This window comes from Aphidius gifuensis, linkage group LG4 (genome assembly GCF_014905175.1).
Source record: "Aphidius gifuensis isolate YNYX2018 linkage group LG4, ASM1490517v1, whole genome shotgun sequence".
NCBI classification, from domain to species: Eukaryota; Metazoa; Arthropoda; class Insecta; order Hymenoptera; family Braconidae; genus Aphidius; species Aphidius gifuensis.
Window position 1 is genome coordinate 18,708,352 of NC_057791.1, and position 18,393 is coordinate 18,726,744.

General features: G+C 24.8%; 1 protein-coding gene across 6 annotated transcripts in view; it reads left to right on the plus strand.

The window, feature by feature from the left end:
• The first annotated feature begins 2,303 nt into the window (after positions 1-2,303).
• LOC122855433 (homeotic protein antennapedia) overlaps positions 2,304-18,393 on the plus strand; it is a 75,045-nt gene continuing 58,955 nt past the window's right edge. The window contains exons 1-2 of one of the 6 annotated variants that reach the window (XM_044156786.1): positions 3,083-3,254; positions 14,261-14,321. The gene's annotated coding sequence lies outside the window, so the exon portion shown is untranslated. Of the gene's footprint in view, positions 3,255-9,507; positions 10,097-14,260; positions 14,322-18,393 lie in introns of those variants that run through there. The other 5 variants (XM_044156784.1, XM_044156788.1, XM_044156781.1 and 2 more) reach the window with 5 other exon arrangements.

Below are 18,393 nucleotides of genomic sequence, written 5' to 3' on the forward strand. Positions count from 1 at the left end.
GTATATCTATTCAATGTAAAACCGTAATTTTAGTTTAGCACAAGCATCACAAAGAAGATCGTTAACTAAAAAGAAAATAAAAGAAATTGTATAAAAAAAAACTAAATTTTCACTAAACTGTCCAGGTATAGAAATACCTGTATAGATAAAATAAAAATAAAAATTTAAATAGAACTTAGAAACAGGAAGACGGTAGATTTTAAAAGTCGCAACAGAAAAAAAAAAAAAATGCAAAATCTGAATCACTGCCAGTTGTGTCTTGGAAATTGAACGTATGTGACATGGTTTTTTTTTTTTACGTGGCATAGAAGTGTTCAGTGGTGACTGTATGATCTGTGCTTGCAGCTCATACTGATGAATTTTTATTTAAAATTTTTTAAATATACTTGATATATTAAGTCTTTAGAATGTTGGGGTTTTTCATGATACGTCAATATCAAGTGCACAATAACCCCTTCTTGAATTCCCATTTATCTAGTGGCTTTCCATGTGTTGTTAGGAAAAAACTTTTTCCATTAAACCGATACATTGCTGTATCGAATGACAATTTACGATCATGCTGATAATAATTTTTAAACTTTTTATAATAATATACAAAGACGCGTCACTTTGAATAATCAGTTTATTTATTATTTTTTTTTATATGGATATAAAATAGATGATTACAATTGTGTTATTTATATATGTGAGTATTGATTGACAGTTTACGAGATTATATATGGATGCAATGTCAACAGTATAATTGTTAGATATTTATGCACATACATTGTTATGATTTATATCGATCCAACAGACTGAATGAGCTATATGCTTCTGTGTCCGTTTGATTAACATTTAAACAAATCGTGTTTACATCTTTTGCTCTTTTTAATTTTAATTATACTTTTTTTTTTTACATTTCCAATGAGATTGCATATTTCAATTTGTTATCTTCATAGAGATTTTTTTATATAATTATTAGATTTTTGCTTATATAACATCAGCGTAATTTTTTTAAAACACGGTATTAAAAATAGAATTTTACTAACAGTGTTAGCTGACAATTTGAAATTAATTGTTGTTAGATTGCTGATAAATCTTGTTGTATTAATAGTTGTTACATAAAATTGGAAATGAATTTTTTTTTGTCATTCTCATTGAAAAACAATTCATGCTTGTATTTTGTATCCAAAAAAAAAAAAATTTCGACGGGTAGAAAAAATATTTCTCCGAACCGAAAAAAAAAAAGTATTGACACCGCAAGTAATATATATATGAATTAATCTTAGAATGAATTTTCGTCTGGCATAAAATTTAACGTTATAAAAAAAAAAAAAAAAAAGAAAAAAATGAATTTAAAAAGTTTGTTTTCACATAAAACTTCACATAAATAAAGTACCGTCGGAGGAAGCAACTTATAATGTGTATTGCCTGGTCAAAAAATAAATCACTGCTACTCGATCTGTATCGCAATGCTATATAATTATACCTCTTACGCCAAGTACCAGATAATGTCTTAATCACAAAAGGCCAGTTACAAGCATACACTAACTTAAAAAAAATGAAAAAGACATTCAACGAACAAATAAGTGAGTGCATATACAATATACATACGTGATGATAACCTGATATAAAGTGTTAAATATTGAAACTCAATATCAAAAATACATTTTTATATAAAAATAATAATTTTAATTTATATATGAGATAGCGATCAGTAATAATAATATAGTTTAATTATAAAAAAAAACCTATGAAAAATTGCATCAATATACTTCAGAGTTCAGTGTGAATAATTGCTGCTTATGATGAGTAATAAAACAGGTTCAGTTATATATAATAAAAAAAATTAGAAAAAAAAAAACAAAAAAGTAACAAAGACTGGACTTGGTTCAGTGGCACTTCATTGTATGGATAGACAAAATGAGAAATATATATTTCAGAGTATATTTCCCTTCCAGCCATGATTCAACTCCCACCACTAATACCGCCCTTGCATATAAATCCACCAGACATTCATCTCTCGTTCTCTTTTACTCTCTCCTCTGTCTCTCTCAATGCGTAGCACATGGAATTTATATTTGCTTGCATATATGAGTAAATTGTGTGAAGCTTTATTTATTTTTTTTTATTTGCAAATGATCAGTATATTTTATGACAAATATTATTAATAATATAATATTAATAACATTGTCGAAGTAAAAATTATAAAATTAATTCTAATAATAGTATAGAATCGTAATTTTTAATAGAGCAATTTTTGATTATATTATACAGGTGAGGTGAGGTTTATCGCTTTCACTTCTACTGTGCGACAATTTTTGTCGTACTTTGTCTGACTCATGATCACAAACAATTTCGAGGCTGGACTTATAAACTTGCACTGGAGATCAGTGAAGTTGTCTGTGAGACTTTGTATATATTTATATATATGTGGAGGACAATTTTTTTTTAGATTTATTTTTATTTGTATTAGTAGTTTACATGTATATGACTTGTCATAGTATTGTGGATAGACTGCATTGTGTGTGAGAAACGTGAACACGAGGAGTTTAATCTATCCTGCGGTGCGGCGTTGGAGAAGCAGCGCCGCGTGGTGGTACATGGTGGGGACTATCGGCCGTAAACCATCCGCGGTGAACATTTAACTCACGTATTGCCATCCGACAAGTTTGCTTTGACCCACGAGAGAGAGTTACGCGAATATTTGAGAATAATATTAAAGCAATATTTATTTATTTATTATTTTATTTAAAAATTCAAAGTAATATCAAGATGCAATAAAAATCAAATATATTTATAATAATTTATTCTAATCGTGAAATTAAGTTATTAACGTTTGTTATTTTATATTTTTTTTTTGATCATATTATTTTATATTAAATTATTTATTCTGTTATATTTTGAGAAAAAAAAAAAAAACAAAATTTGATATTTATTAATTTTATTTGGATAAAAGTTTTTTGTTATTCTTTGGTGATAGTAAAGAAAAAAGAATTATTTTTATAATTAATATTTTCATAATAATTTCAATAAGTAAATATAAAAGTTTTACGGAGTTTTATTTTTCTTTTTATTTGACAATAATAAAAGGATTAAATAAATCGTCAAATAGAAAAGAAAAAGCATTGAAAAAAAAAAAGAAAAGAAAAAAGTAAAACTAGGACAATTTTATTTGGTTTTTATTTTGTCATGAAAACGGAATGGAGATCTCCACTTCTACTTCTACTTGTGGTGACACTCTTCATTTGAGATATCGACTTTACCGCAAAACGGTAAGCTTAAGACAATCATCAAAATAATCACATAATTTTACTTATACTTTGAATTTTTCATTTACAAAATAAACATTGACCTTTTTTATTGGTAGAATTTTGAGGTTAGATTCTTCATAGTACATACAAAATACTAGGAAAATAATTAAAATTCTCAGAAAATTCAGTCAATTCATTTTTATAATATATTTTGCATGTAGTTGTTGTGTCAATTAAATATCATACCTGTCAAATGTCTCAGATAACGTCCATCTGATGACACTGATTATGAGAAATAAATTATAGAAATAATAAATTAGCAAAAGATACTGCATAGCAATTAGTAATTTTCACATTCAAGTGATTTAATCAATGACTATTTTATTTCATAAACCAAGTGTCATCATGTGCATAAACATAAAATCAAACATCCCATAAAATTTGTTCCGTCGGCCAGTGAGCGATTCAGTTTGTTCATCGTTATTTTAATGGCTGCGGCATGACTAGTATCAAAAAATCAATTTTCTATCTCTAATATTTTCTTTACCTTCTGTATTTTAATGTCAGACAATTTTCCGATCCTCAAAATACAATTTAAAATACCTTAAAATGTCAATTGAAACCACGTGATATATAAAACAATTAATAATAACTAATTGACATGAATATAGTACTACACAATTAACTTGATTTAGCAGTGTCAAAGTTCGTCGGTTTCATAGATTATACTTAACGACTCACTAATTATTTATCTATAAAAATTAATCACCAATATACAATACACACACACACACACACACAATATATATATCACAGATAATTTTTACATCAATGTATTTTGTATCATATATATATCGACCTTGGAATTTTAATCTCAGACAATAATATATAAAAATTGAATTTTTTCGTATACCATAAAAAGTATTTACACAATTTGATATATGTATATTTTTTTTTTTTTTTATTTTTTCCCAAGAGATGAGAATTCTCATGGCGCCAAAAAAAAAATGAAACATGATGTAACGTTATTGAATGTAACGATATTGGACAAACCAATGAAATATTACTCTGAAAATATGTGTGTGTATGTATTTGAGTTCTTCTGAGATTTCTAACAAAGGTTATAAAAAAAAATAAAAAGGTCCGACGGTCAGTATGGCTGTAAACGATCATGAGCATTCCTGCTGCGTTTCTATTCTTCATTTTTTTTTTTTTATGGTCTCCATTTTTCCAGATAACAGTATGGCTTTTTTCTGATATCCATGATGGAACATATGCTGTTAAAACGGTAGCTGGAAAAAAAAGCTTCTTTAAATAAATTAATTAGGGAAAAAGATAATGCAAATATTAGCAAAATATAAAAAACATTATTTGGAAAGACTAAAGAGTATATAAATATTGAGAGCCGACGTTAACTTTGTGTAGATAACAAATATTATATTACTGTACGGGCAGCACGAAATAGCAGTTATTCATATGAGTATAGTCCCGACACTTATTAAGGAAATTGCTGATGTTTGCCAATTTACAATGCCAATGTGTTCACTTGTAAATCCTTCCGCTCTGTATCTATCGTGAAACACCTTACCTTTGAGTTTCATCAGAATATAACCATCTTTTAAATTTAACCCACAAAAAAATACATCTACCTCATAAAATGTTATACATTTTTTTTGTTTATTTATTTTTCCATCTTTCATGCATAATTTTTTTTCTAATAACCAGTCTTGCGAGGTTATTGATCTATTTATGGCAAAAAAGAATTATAATCGCACCAAATTACTATTATTTTTATGAACCCTTTTTTCATCATTAATTATTTATTTTATAATTAAGTTGGTATTCAACGAAATCCGCGTTTGCTCTTTATTTTTATCCGTCAAAAAAAAATAAAAACGAAAAATCAAGTCTGAGTATATATCAAATTTACATTTCCTTTTGTCGGAAAACATCTCTTAACTTTATTTTGCGTGAAATAATAAAGACAAGATATTTTTTTTCTTTCAAGAGCTTATTTATCGAAGATATACCTATTTTAGTTTGCCGGGTTTAAGTCACAAAAAGCACCGTTATTAATGATTAATTAGCATTGCAGTGTGGCACTTGCTAAAGTGTAATTCAGCACGTGTATATCAGTATAAGTGAGTACTCGTTACTGTAGGTTGTCGAAAAATTTATGCAAGTCTATATACCTCTTGCTATCACGTGCTTTCACACATGCTTGCAATAATACTATCAACCAAGAATATCTATTTATAATTACACGTAATTAATATTTATATATTTTTTTTAATTTTTAATTTTCTTGAAAATTAAAATCAGTTTTAACTAATAATATAAATTACAAAATTTATTATAAAATGAATAAATCGTTAATTTAATAATTTAATAAATTTGTGTAAAGTATATTTTGATAAATTATTTTTAAATCAAATTATTTTGTATAATTAATTTGGCATTTTTAGAATAGATTAGATAAAGCATTGATTTAGTTTTAAACCGGTTGTTTTAATGATCGTTAACCCCTAAAATCACACTGGGTTTTTTTTTTTTATTTTCCTCTTTTTTTCTACTAGATCCGGAAGCTTTTTTTTTTTTTATTTTTATGTGATTCAATAGGGGTCAGAGGTAAAATCCGACAAGCAATCACTGCGTACAAGTGTATGGTGATAGTATGCATCAACCTACTGGTTGCCTCTTGTTTATGTATTATCCCAGTTACACATATATATATCTATACTATATTGAAAGTGAGCTTTATGAGTATTTAGATGTGCCTGGATGTGCCAGGCCTGACCGCCGTATAACGACATGGCTGCCAGCATTTTGCAAACCTCCAATATTATACTCAACTCAACTTCAATATAACCGACTAATTTCCTTTTCATATTATATTTATGATCCGTTTCCGTTTTATAAATTTTTTTAAAATATCTTTCAAATCCTTAATAATATTTCTGTAATTTCTACTGAATTTAATACCACAGATATAAATCTAGGAATTTTAAAAGACAAAAATTAGAACAAAATAAATTTAAAATTCATATAAATATATGTATTTTTATTTTCGTTTGAGAATTTTAACATTATATTTAGAATTTTTAATTGTGCCTTTTGTATTAATCATTCTGGTCAGGTTATAGAATAAAGAATGGCCATGAACATTGATTTTTTTAAAGTCGTAAATTATCCAACAGTCAAGTGTAGAAAAAACGAAATAAAAAGTTCGTTTGAGTGACAAAAAATTAAATAAAAAAAAAAAAACAATCGTAATGCAAAGTACAATTGAATGTAACGGTTTATTAAATTATTTATCACTAAAAATTGCATAATATTTTAAGCTTGAGTGGAGGCATGTTTGTGATTCCAGTTTTACTGAGTTCTTTTCAAAGAATTACTTATATACTTTTTCTATATAAATACACAAACCACCCTGTCATCGGGATTCCTTTTGACTCATGTTTTTTTATTATTTTTATTTGATTTTTATTTATTTGACATTGTTGAACCATGAGTTTACTCAATTCATATCATTTTTCATCTTAAAATATAAATTATTTTTTCAATTCTCCAAGACAGCTTATTTCAATCATATATGTCTTGTTTACTGTGTCGTTTTGTTTTGTTTTTTTATCATCAAAATATTCAATACATATTTTGATTTTTATGTCAGAGATCTAAATCAGTTATATCAATTTTTTTATTTCAATCAATTGATCATTTATAAATTTTCTGCTGACAATTAAATAGATTTGAAAAAAAAAAAAAAATATGCAATTAATTTTGATGCTTTTTTTCTGGAGATTAAAAATATCAAAATAAATATAAACAATTTTTTTTTGTTTACTGAGTGAATCACCATAAAATATATAAAAAATTAAAATCGTTTTAAACTGTCAGTTGGTGATTAAAATTCATACTTGGCTACTGCTCGTGGTCATTTTTTTTTTTGTTTTTTGTACTGGTTATTATTTTAAAATTTATTTTAAAAAAATGTTGTTTTATTTTTTTTATTTATTTGAGTCATTTTCATAAACTAAAAAGTTACATACATCTTTTTTTTTTGGCTAATTAATATACATCTTAAAGTTCATTGGCTTTATCTTGACATTGATGTCATGTTTAGATTGTGTAAACTTTATTAGTTTTGAGTTAACATTATGTGTTATATTTGCTTACGTGAATCAAGATATCATACATAATAAGTTGACTAATGATTATTTATTTTACACATTTATCAGAATATAATTTTATCAAATTTGTGTCAAAATTTAAAGATGAAAGTGCAACAATAATCGAAGTTTAATTATTATTTCATTAAATTGTGTATTATATTTTTTTTTTCATTTAATTTAATTTAAAACTATTTGAAAAATTTTATTTAAAATATTTTTATAAATTTATTTAAAATACTTTGAAAATATTATATTCAAAATATTTGGAAAATTTTCATTTAATTTATTACAATACGTAAATAAATTATTTTACAAATCACAAAAATTTAAAACAATAATTTTTTTCTAATTAAAAATAAATGAAGAATATATGTTTTAAATATATTTAAAACTTTTTATTTAACAAAAATTTAAAAAATAAATTATTGATAAATTCATGATTGTTTACTAAGATAAATGATTATCTCAAGCCTCATCATGAATTGAATTATTTTATTTTATCATTTCGCATGAGTACCGTGCGTATGAGTATACGTGTGCTCATCATATAACTAAAACACATGAAAAGAGCTACGGAATAGCCTACAGGGTGGTCAAAAATAAAAAAAGAGGTAACTTTCTGATTAACATATGGGAAGTTCATGAAACACATGCACCTGTTTTTATACATATACCTGACTATACATATTTTCATGGACTAATATTTTTTTTTTCCCTCTGATAAAAAAAAACAGCTCACTGATAATATTTATGCCTTCATTTAAAATTATTTTAACCGTTATTTTAATATTTAAAATAAATACAATAACACTGCATGATATGCGAGGATCTTCATGATGAAAATTAAAAATTGTTTAAAAAATATAACTAAAATAAATATATTAATGAATAATCAAAATATTAAAATACCCTGAAAATTAACTGGCAGTTTGTATGACCGATTTAACACTTGAGAATAAAAATAAATATATATCACTTTTACAATCAATTTACCGATGAATATATCCATTTTTATTATTTTTTTTTTTTTGTATCAACCTATATATAGGCTTTTCTTACTCTTTTTACATTTTTTTTTAATTTTATTTTTTATTTTGTATTTCTGAGGCCATGTATTTACGCAATCTCCTTCCACTCAACAAACCTTAATTAAGCGTTCAAGAGATGAATCTGGTTTTCGATCCCTCGTGGTGTGCTCTCGTTGTTCTTTCATCCAGAGTCTGGCTTCTTTCGTGTGCGGAGGTGGTACACAATGATAACCGTGTGTCCAGTCTATATGCACAGATTCAATGGAACAGTCTGATGTCTTTTATCGCATGCTCAAAGATTTCTGATAACTGAAAAAATAAAAACAAATCATTTTTTTATTTTTTAATTATAAAGTTGTCTACGTACAAAGAAGTCATGAAAAAAAAATTAAAAAAATTTAGATCAAGTATGTTGAGTAGATTGTATTTAATTTGAGTTTAATATAATTTTTTTTTTTTGTATACAAAATCAGCAGTAAAAAAATGAAAAAAACATAAAAACCCCTGAAGCGAATAATTGAATAAATATATCCACGTCACGCTGATGACAACTCTATATTTTTTATGGAATTGACGTTAAATTACAAACACGTATTTGTAATGAAGAAATTATAACATCTATATTTCCATAAGTCATACATTTATACTGTAAAAAAATTATTTGACTTTTATTGTTGATGTAACACCTTTCTGCTTTTAACTGCTATACACAAATAATAAAAAAAAAAAAAAAACCAAGTAATCAAGTGATCTAGTTTTAGTTAATGAAGATACAGTAATTAATTAATTTTTTTTATTTTATATATATAAAGATCTTATTCAATTTTTTTGTTTAAAACAATTATCATATACATAATTCATCATGTGTGTCACACAAAATAATTAGTATGATAATAAAACAAGAGCTTTCTTGCTCATCGATAGTGAATGCACATATATATATTGACCAAGTGACTACAGTTTATGTGTATACTTATATGTAGGTCTTGCAAAGTGGGGATTAGACCTAGGCAACATTTAAAGTGGGGATAAACGGGAGAGTGATGCATTCGCTGAAGCTCTGTTTTGGTAGTAGTATAAACTGTTGGCCAGTTGAATGGGGAGTGGTGTAGGTAGTCAAGCATCGTATTTGCTGACCTATTCAATTTATATATATGTGCTAGATATATTATAAAATGAAATAAAAAAAAATACATATACTGCAATATAAACTTTGACAATGCAATATTTATATAGTCAAATTATCATTAACTAGGTTAAAAAATAATAATATATTCCAATCAAAAATTATCAAAGAAAAATTAAAAAAATATATTAAAAATAATTACAATTAGTTTAAAATTTTAGTCAAGTATTTCAATGTACATGAGAAAAGTGATTGTATTTATAAAATAATAATAATAATCATGATAATAATGGCAAGATAAAAATAATATGTATGGTCATAGCAAAGTGTATCATAGTACCATGATAATAGCATGGAGTAAATTGTGTTTCTAGTGATTTTGGGATTACATTGATAATAAGTGTGTGGTGTCTAGTAAACGGGGCAGAGAAAAGTAGCCAAGATAGAAAAAACAAAAGATTAAAAATAAAGTAAAATAGGGCTTAATTTCTTTCTCGTTGCGACACAATGGAACTACCAGTGCAATATTATGTTGTAAGTACATTTAAGGTTTAACTGGACAATGATTTTTATACTAGAAAACCAAGAGAATCCTTTTTCTCTCTATCTCTCTCTTTTTCTTTGTATCACGTTTTTACACATAAAGTGATTTTCTTCGTTGATCTTCCACCTGCTGCTGCTGCTGCTGCTCTTGCTGGCTTATGTATTTGAAACGATGAAGGTTTTTTTTTAATCGCTGCGCGGTCTACATGAGACTTGTTGTGATTTTCTCCGACGGCAAAAAAGAAAATTTTATATATATACCGTACTTGTCGATACAAGTTATATATATTTATTAGAATATATATTTTTATATTCCAATTAAAATTGAATTTAACATTACATCACACAAAAATTTATCTATCTTTTAAACAATGATAAATTAAATTATAAATTAAACAAATTTGTTTGTTTATTTTTATTAAATAACAATTAGAATATTCATTTTTATTTTATTAATTATCATTTGATATAATATAGTAATTATTATTGAGTATGGAAATTAAATTACAATGAAAAACTACAAAATGAAAATATGAAAAATTAAATTTTTGTTTGATATATTTTCTATTGTATCAAACCTGTGGATTATTTTTTTTTCTCCTTTTATTATTATCCATAAAATTGGATTTTGATATTTTTTTAAACTCATTCAATCCATTATTATCACATCTATAAATTACGTTGTCAATTAATTTTGTATCTTGACATATCAATTCGTGATCATTTATTCTTTGTAACGGATACTTTCTAAAATTCTTATGTTTTTTTTTTGGAGTTAATAAATTAATTAAGTATACTAGGGAATAAATTTTTAGACTCATTTATTATACTATTAAAATATCTATAAAATTTAAGTACATGTTTACCTAATAATTTATATAAAAAGGAGTCATTGTTAATAAAATACATTTGTATTATTTAAATACTCATAAAGCCATCATATTTTTAACGATCATATAATTTTTTTTTATAAATAACAATTGTTATATTTAATTTTATTACAAACTCAGATGCAAATGATAAAGTAGTAGATGTTGTATTCTGCACTGTTGGACATGATACATCAGAATATGCGAGAGATATTCAACCGGTTAGCATGACTTTGGTCGCCGCCATCTTTGCTTTTGTGTGTCTCGTCTTGTTCATAATAAACTGCTCCCAAAAATAAAATAAATTTTACACTAAATTATTTAAAACTTGTCTATTTTTATCAAATTTCATTTGATGAATTTTTTTATTTTTCATTTCTATTTTTTTTTACTTTAATTTCTTCGTCACAGTTTGATGTTTTAGTTTATTTTGTTTTTATACGGTGATATATTTTATGACTCAAAAATAATCTACTGAGAATATACCACTTTAAATGTGCAATGTACATTGAAAATATAACTCAAATATTTTTTTTTTCCCAAAAATATATATGAACAAAAATGACACTTAGTAATAATTAAAATTATAAAAATTTTATTATTATTTGTAATAATAAATTATGGTTTAAAAAATAATATTAAAATTATTTTTTTTTTATTTTATGAATAATATAAAACATGGATATTTGTCTTGATGTTTTAAATGTTGCTCAATGATTAATTACAAAGTCAACTTTTGTTATCATTTTTATTTTAATTCAGTGATGTTGTATATATTCACACTTTTCTATTCGTTTATTATACAAGAATGATATTATCTCTGTCATTTTTTATAGGCAGACTAGGTAGGGCGTATTTTTTAGAATATCTGGGATGCTGACTCGAACGAATAAGGCATGAAAGGAGCGTGTTTTATTTATACATGTATACAAACACACCAAAGCACATACACATATACTATTATTTGTATCTACTATATAGTTAAAGTATGATTATTTTTATATTCAATCCTTCTTTGTCACTGATGACATAAAAAATAAATATAAAATTTAAATTATTCAATCTTATACTGTAACTGTTAATTTTATATTATTTTTTTTTTCTTTTATAAAATGCATTATCAATATGGCTGGCTATAAACATTGGCGCAGTATTCTTGAGCCATTTTTAAATTTAGTATATTGCTATATCGATTAAATATTTGTCAATAAATTCAGCTCTTGTGAGTTATTTTATTTGTTTTAAATTTTGTTATATTTTTTTAATAGGATAAAAAAAAATATTAAATAATTTTTTTGAAATATTTAAATCAATATTATTGATTTATTTTATATTTTTTTTATAAATATTATTATAAACATGTTGTAACAATATAAATCATGAAACCAATAAATATATAATTTTTGAATTTTTAAATTAATAAATTATATACTAAATATATAATTAAAAATTCATATAAAATATAATTTAAAAGTGGAGATTAATGAAATTACTTTGTTATAAAAATCAAGAGTTTATCTTAATAATAGTTTATCTAATTATTTATTATCTGTTTGATAAAGTTCAAGTTTAAATGAAAATATGAAAATAAAAAAAAGTGATGTGAGTATATAATTAGTCAGACAAAAAAAAAAAAAAAACAGGGTTATGTCTATTGACAATGAGTTATTTATTGGTTAAAAAATTTTATCACAAAGTTCTGTAGTGTTAATTGTCTTTATTAAAAAAATAATTCTCATTAAAAATTTCATTATAAAATACAGTTTAAAAAAATTAAAATGTAATATTCTATGAGATTAAATATAACTTGATTATTTTCATTCGAAATTAATCAAAAAATGATATTTTTTAAATTAAGCGTAAGAAAGCATAGCTAAGATATGAGAAAGTTAAAATCACGTAGTTACTGCTCTAGTTTAATTCCCATTATTCAAACAAAAGACCAACTATAAACTTGCGAAAGGCCAAAAATTTCAAGATAAGTAGTTTTTTATTTTTTTTTCAAAAGAAAAAAATACCCGGCGGCGGTTTACAGTAGAATATATATATTCAAAAATAGAGACCAATTGAGTAGAATGTTTGCCTGTACTTGCCAATAAGAGAGAGGAAAAAAAAAGAGAGTAAAATAAAAAAAAAAATGCCGTCGCAACCGGCTCGACAGCATGTCACCCTTTTTGCGCGGGTGGTAATACTTGCTCTGTTTACTTAGTGGTCATACACATCGTCTTGTCACGCTCAAAATACTATGCCGTATATAAAAATTAATATAAAATAATTCCTGATAAATGCCATGGTTTTCTTAAAAGTAATACTGTTGTAATAACGATATGGATTTACCGCAGTATCAGCCATAAAATGTTATAAGCTATCTCAATTTATCTCGAGTTAATTATCTTCATTTATTTATTTTTTTAAACTTCTAATACTTGAAAAAAAATATTGAGAATATATTTTAACCAAATAAATCAAGTATTTTTCTTCTACATTTTGTATATAATTAAAGTTCATAAATTATCATTCAAAATTATAATAAAAATCAATTAAAATACTTGAATAATTTTGTCAATTATAAAATGTATTCAGCAAATATAATTTTTTTAAAAACATTTCACTAAAAAATATTGACAACAAATCCGATCAAAATATGTGATCTATTAATTTGTTCCATACTGAACAAAATAAGACTAAAAAAATCACATATAAAATTCATGCTGTGTTTATTTTTGAATTGACGAGTCAATAAACAATGTTTATTGAATGTAAAAAAAAAAAAAGAAATTTAAATTTATTGTATACATGGTGAATAATATCTTATTTCAACTCGGCTGTCTCTGAGGTCCGCCATTAAGCAAATAACTGCTTCTCCGATGAATCGTAACTCTTGAATTTGTCAATAAGTTCAACATCAATAAAGAAATAAATATAATTATAAAATATTGTCCACTTGATGCACAAGAAGTTACATTTGGATAAATTAATTATTTATAAACGACAATGTATCTAACTCACTATTGACGAAATATTCCAAAATGTCATTGATTCATATATACAATAAAAAGTAAAAGAAAAAAAAAATAAAATGACATGATAAATTGCATCGGTTTATAATCGGTGAGCCGTGAAACTGATACATCTATATATCGTTCGCCAATCTTTCGTACAAACTGTGATATATTTCAATATATTTTATCATCCCTTATTTTAAATTATATATAATTTTTTTTTATATTAATAATTTATTTTAATTTATTTTTATTAATTTTATTTTTTTATTTTCTTTAAATAGTCCTGTGTGTGTATTTGGATTCGGTGCTTGTGGATGTTTCCATTCGATTGTACTGCTAAAGGTCAGTTTTCACAATATTCAAAAGCATTAATATAAATATTTTATTATTAATTTCTTCTTTTCTATTTTTTCCTGTAGTTTTATTATTTTAAATATCGGGTTGTTTATTATTTAACTGATAGCAAAATAGATAAATAAATTGATTAACTAATCAATAAATAAAATGAATTAATCATTTGTAATATATTCAATTTCTTTCTTAAAAATTAAATGTTTCATTGATTAAAATATTATTCAACAAATATGAGCAATAGTATAAATGAAATTACATTTCAAAAATTTTCTATCATTAATCATTTTGAATAATAAATTAATAACATTAATATATTACGGAAAATATATTAACAGGAAAATTAAGCTGGTACTATTAACACAGCCAAATGATCTTGTTTAGTTGTTTTTTTTTTTTACATAAAATAAATATTATTGATTTATATATTATTTCCGGTAATTCCTAATAATGATAAATAATGAATATGATAATAATAAATAATAATAGTAAATATCATTAATGCTTATATCATGACGAATTGATTTACCCAGATTTTTATTTATTTATTTTATTTTGCTCACAGTGAGCTGTAAAGTTTGCACAAGTGGGTAGAAAATACGACAGTATGAGTGACGACGGCACACTAGTTTCTTGGCTATATCAACGGTTTCTATCTCTCCCTAAGTTCAGAAATTGCGGCTTTAGTCTCACTTTATATGGCGGCAAAATAGCACTTTAGTTGCATGTAGGGGAAAATAATACTTCGTGGCAAGCCAGTAAAAAAAAAAATGGTGTTTTTAGGGTGGTGAATAATGTCTAAGATGATTTAAAACTGAGGCAATAAGGTTTCCTATAATAATAATACGTGACACATGAAATAAGTATAAGTCATTTCAAAACAATTCGTTGAAATTTAAAGATGACTCAGTAGATAATACAGGCGTTATTTTAATTTAAAAAAAAAGAAGATATAAAATACATGAGCACCATACTATCTTCATCCCCAATTTTATTTCCGACAAGAAAAAAAAAGAAAAGAGAAAATGAAAAAATAAAAAATTAACTTTATTGGAAGTATATAATTTTTTTTTTTTTTGTTTTTTCTTACTTTGCCAGAAATGAATTCAATTGGTTCACTACATAATTTTCAATTCTGTGGTGAGGTTTTTTTTAGAAAGACTACGAGAATGTATCGTCTCTTTCCGCAGTCTGACAACTAAGAGTTAATGCCAAAATTCACTAGGTCGTAGACGCATTGCAAAAACGTTCGCATATATTTGCATATATGTTTTGATAATTGACTACATCTAGTAGTATACTCACATTTGTGTAGAATAATTAAAACAAGAATATTCGGTCTTTCAAATCTACAATTCATGAAATTAACATGGTCCAAGAGAATACAAAAATAAAAGACAAATAATAATATAAAATATATATCAAAAATATATTTATGATAGTTATATTTGTGAACATGTATATCTTTCTTATTTTAATGTTTATAAAGATGAAGATATTTTCAAATAAATATATTTTTTTAATTTTGTCGTTGAGAAAACACAAAAACTTGAAACAAAACTGTCAAGTTTTTCTTGGCAAAATATGATTTGACTTTTTGACAAATGTTATAGGGTTACAAATTTAGTAGCATAATATTTGCTAATAAAAACTAAACAGCAGTTGTTGAATATACACATATACACTAACATACAACATCATAGATTTTACTTATGATACAAATTAATGTGTGAGTAGATAGCTTTTTCTCAAGCTCACGCATTCAATTATAAAAAATAAATTTTTTTGTCTCATTCTATTCGTCTTGAAAGAGAGTCTGCATATTTTCATCTTTAATAAACCCTCCATTCGTTCTGTTTATACTTGTATATACGTATATTTATACCGTGGAGACATCTCTCACAAAATTCAAAGCAAATATTCGGAGGCTGGCCACTAAAAACTTTAAACAAGCCAACGGTATACAAGTTGATTTGTTTCTCAACGTTTACTTCAGACTATTTTTTTTTTTTTTTTTGTTTTTTTGTACGTGTTTGTTTTGCAAATAAAGAAATGACGGTTAGATGTAGAAGGAACGAGTGAAAAAGGAAAGAATTAAGAATAAATAAAAAAATAAAAATATATGAGAAACGGGAAATAAAAGAGATCAAAGTTTTAACTGGGTGGTTTCTGAATTACGACAATGCTGATTGAATATTCTTTTTTATCTTTTCGTATTTCTTTTTTTTTTTTTTTCCTGCTGTCATATTTATGTATTTTCTAATTTTCTAAAAATAAAATTATCCTTTTTATCATTGTTGACAAATTTACAAAAAATACAAAGAAAAAAATTACAAAATTTTACAAAATTTTCGTCATAAAAAACAACAAATAAAAATTGTTTCTCTCATATTTTTTAAAAAAATTAAATTTCAAAAGTAAAGTGTAATTGTATGGGTATATATACATTTTAAATATACACATATGAATAATATTAATGAAAGTAAAATATCATTGATGTAAGAAGGAAGAGAAAAAAAATTATTGCTCATACAGTTTGCCAGAAAAAAAAATTGGCTCAATTCAGTAAAGAGAAATATATATATCTCACTATTCTCACTTCATTCAGTATATAATATTCAGTAGTGTGAAATTAATTAGTTAATTAAGCATAAGGTGATGGTGTTCATCCAATTAAGTTTTTAACCATGTCCAAGATTGTTTATAATATATTCTTATGCTCTCGTGAATCATCATGCCACAAAACCTGCCATCAACTTTTTCATCTATATCTTATTTTTTTCATGATAATATTATTGAACACGTGTGTGCCACAATTCTTGTAAATTATATATCTCATGAAATATTCAAACTAGTGAACCAAAAATTTAGAAAATAAATACATAATAATATATTTTAAATTTATTTTTTTATAGTATATATAAATTTCTTATTTTATTTTTGTAATAAAAATATTCATTATAATTTAGCATGGGAAGCCAATTGTATAAGTTGAAAAGTTTCATCTGAAGAGTGAAAGATTACAATGTGAAAGACGATAAGAGGGTCACAACGTGAAAAAGTATAGTAACCAACCCTTCGTCTGGCCAAGGGAAGAGAATTGTTAGAACGATTTGTCCCGTCTGTTAATTAGTGAAAAAATGGAGTATGAATCTTGAGCGGTCGTATATTATCGCGAGTGTAATGGATGGGATTACAGCTGCTGTGTTAAATTGAACCCAACCGTGTGCACACAAACCTGTATATACTATTATTTTTTTTCATATATATCTACACAATACGAGAGTCAGTGGAGCGACGGTGTTGCGCACCTCTTTTGACCTCTTGTATACAACAATTCCAATTTATACCAATCTCATCTAGACTGTCGAAAAAATAAATAAAAAAAAAAAACCAAACAAACAAGCAATAATAATAATTAATTTAATTGTTTTTTTTATATATAAAAATAACTTGCAAAAATCACAGGCAGGCCAAAGACCTTTTAGTTTTATTTATAAATAATTATTTTTAATATTACAACTGAGTGCCGAATTTGAAATATTGCATAGTTTTATTAATACCAAAATTACCTTTTTTTTTGCTTTGTTTTATTTAAATAAAAATACTTAAAAATTAAATTAAATGAATATAAAAATACCAACACGTTTGTATACAACTAAATTCGATCCGAGAAAACTTTTTAAAGCTGCCGAAAGATGGGGCGTTAAATTTTTAGTTTATTGACAAAATTATTTTTATTATTGTTTTTTAATATGTTAAAAATACTTGAAAGTATTGTTGAATTATTAAAAAATAAATGAAGAATATATAATTTTTTAATAATTTAATAATTCAATTAAAAAATAATGATTTATTAATTTTATATTTGCACTGTTGTTTGACTAGTAAAACATTAAATGATTTTTAGATATATGTTTTTCATAAATAATAAAGTCATAATTATATATTCAGATGAATAATTATAATGAACTTCATCATGGAGTTAATTATGAATTTATCATGAATCAAATGTTTTTATATATGTATATTAATTTGAGCGAGAAGTTATACAAGCGCATGC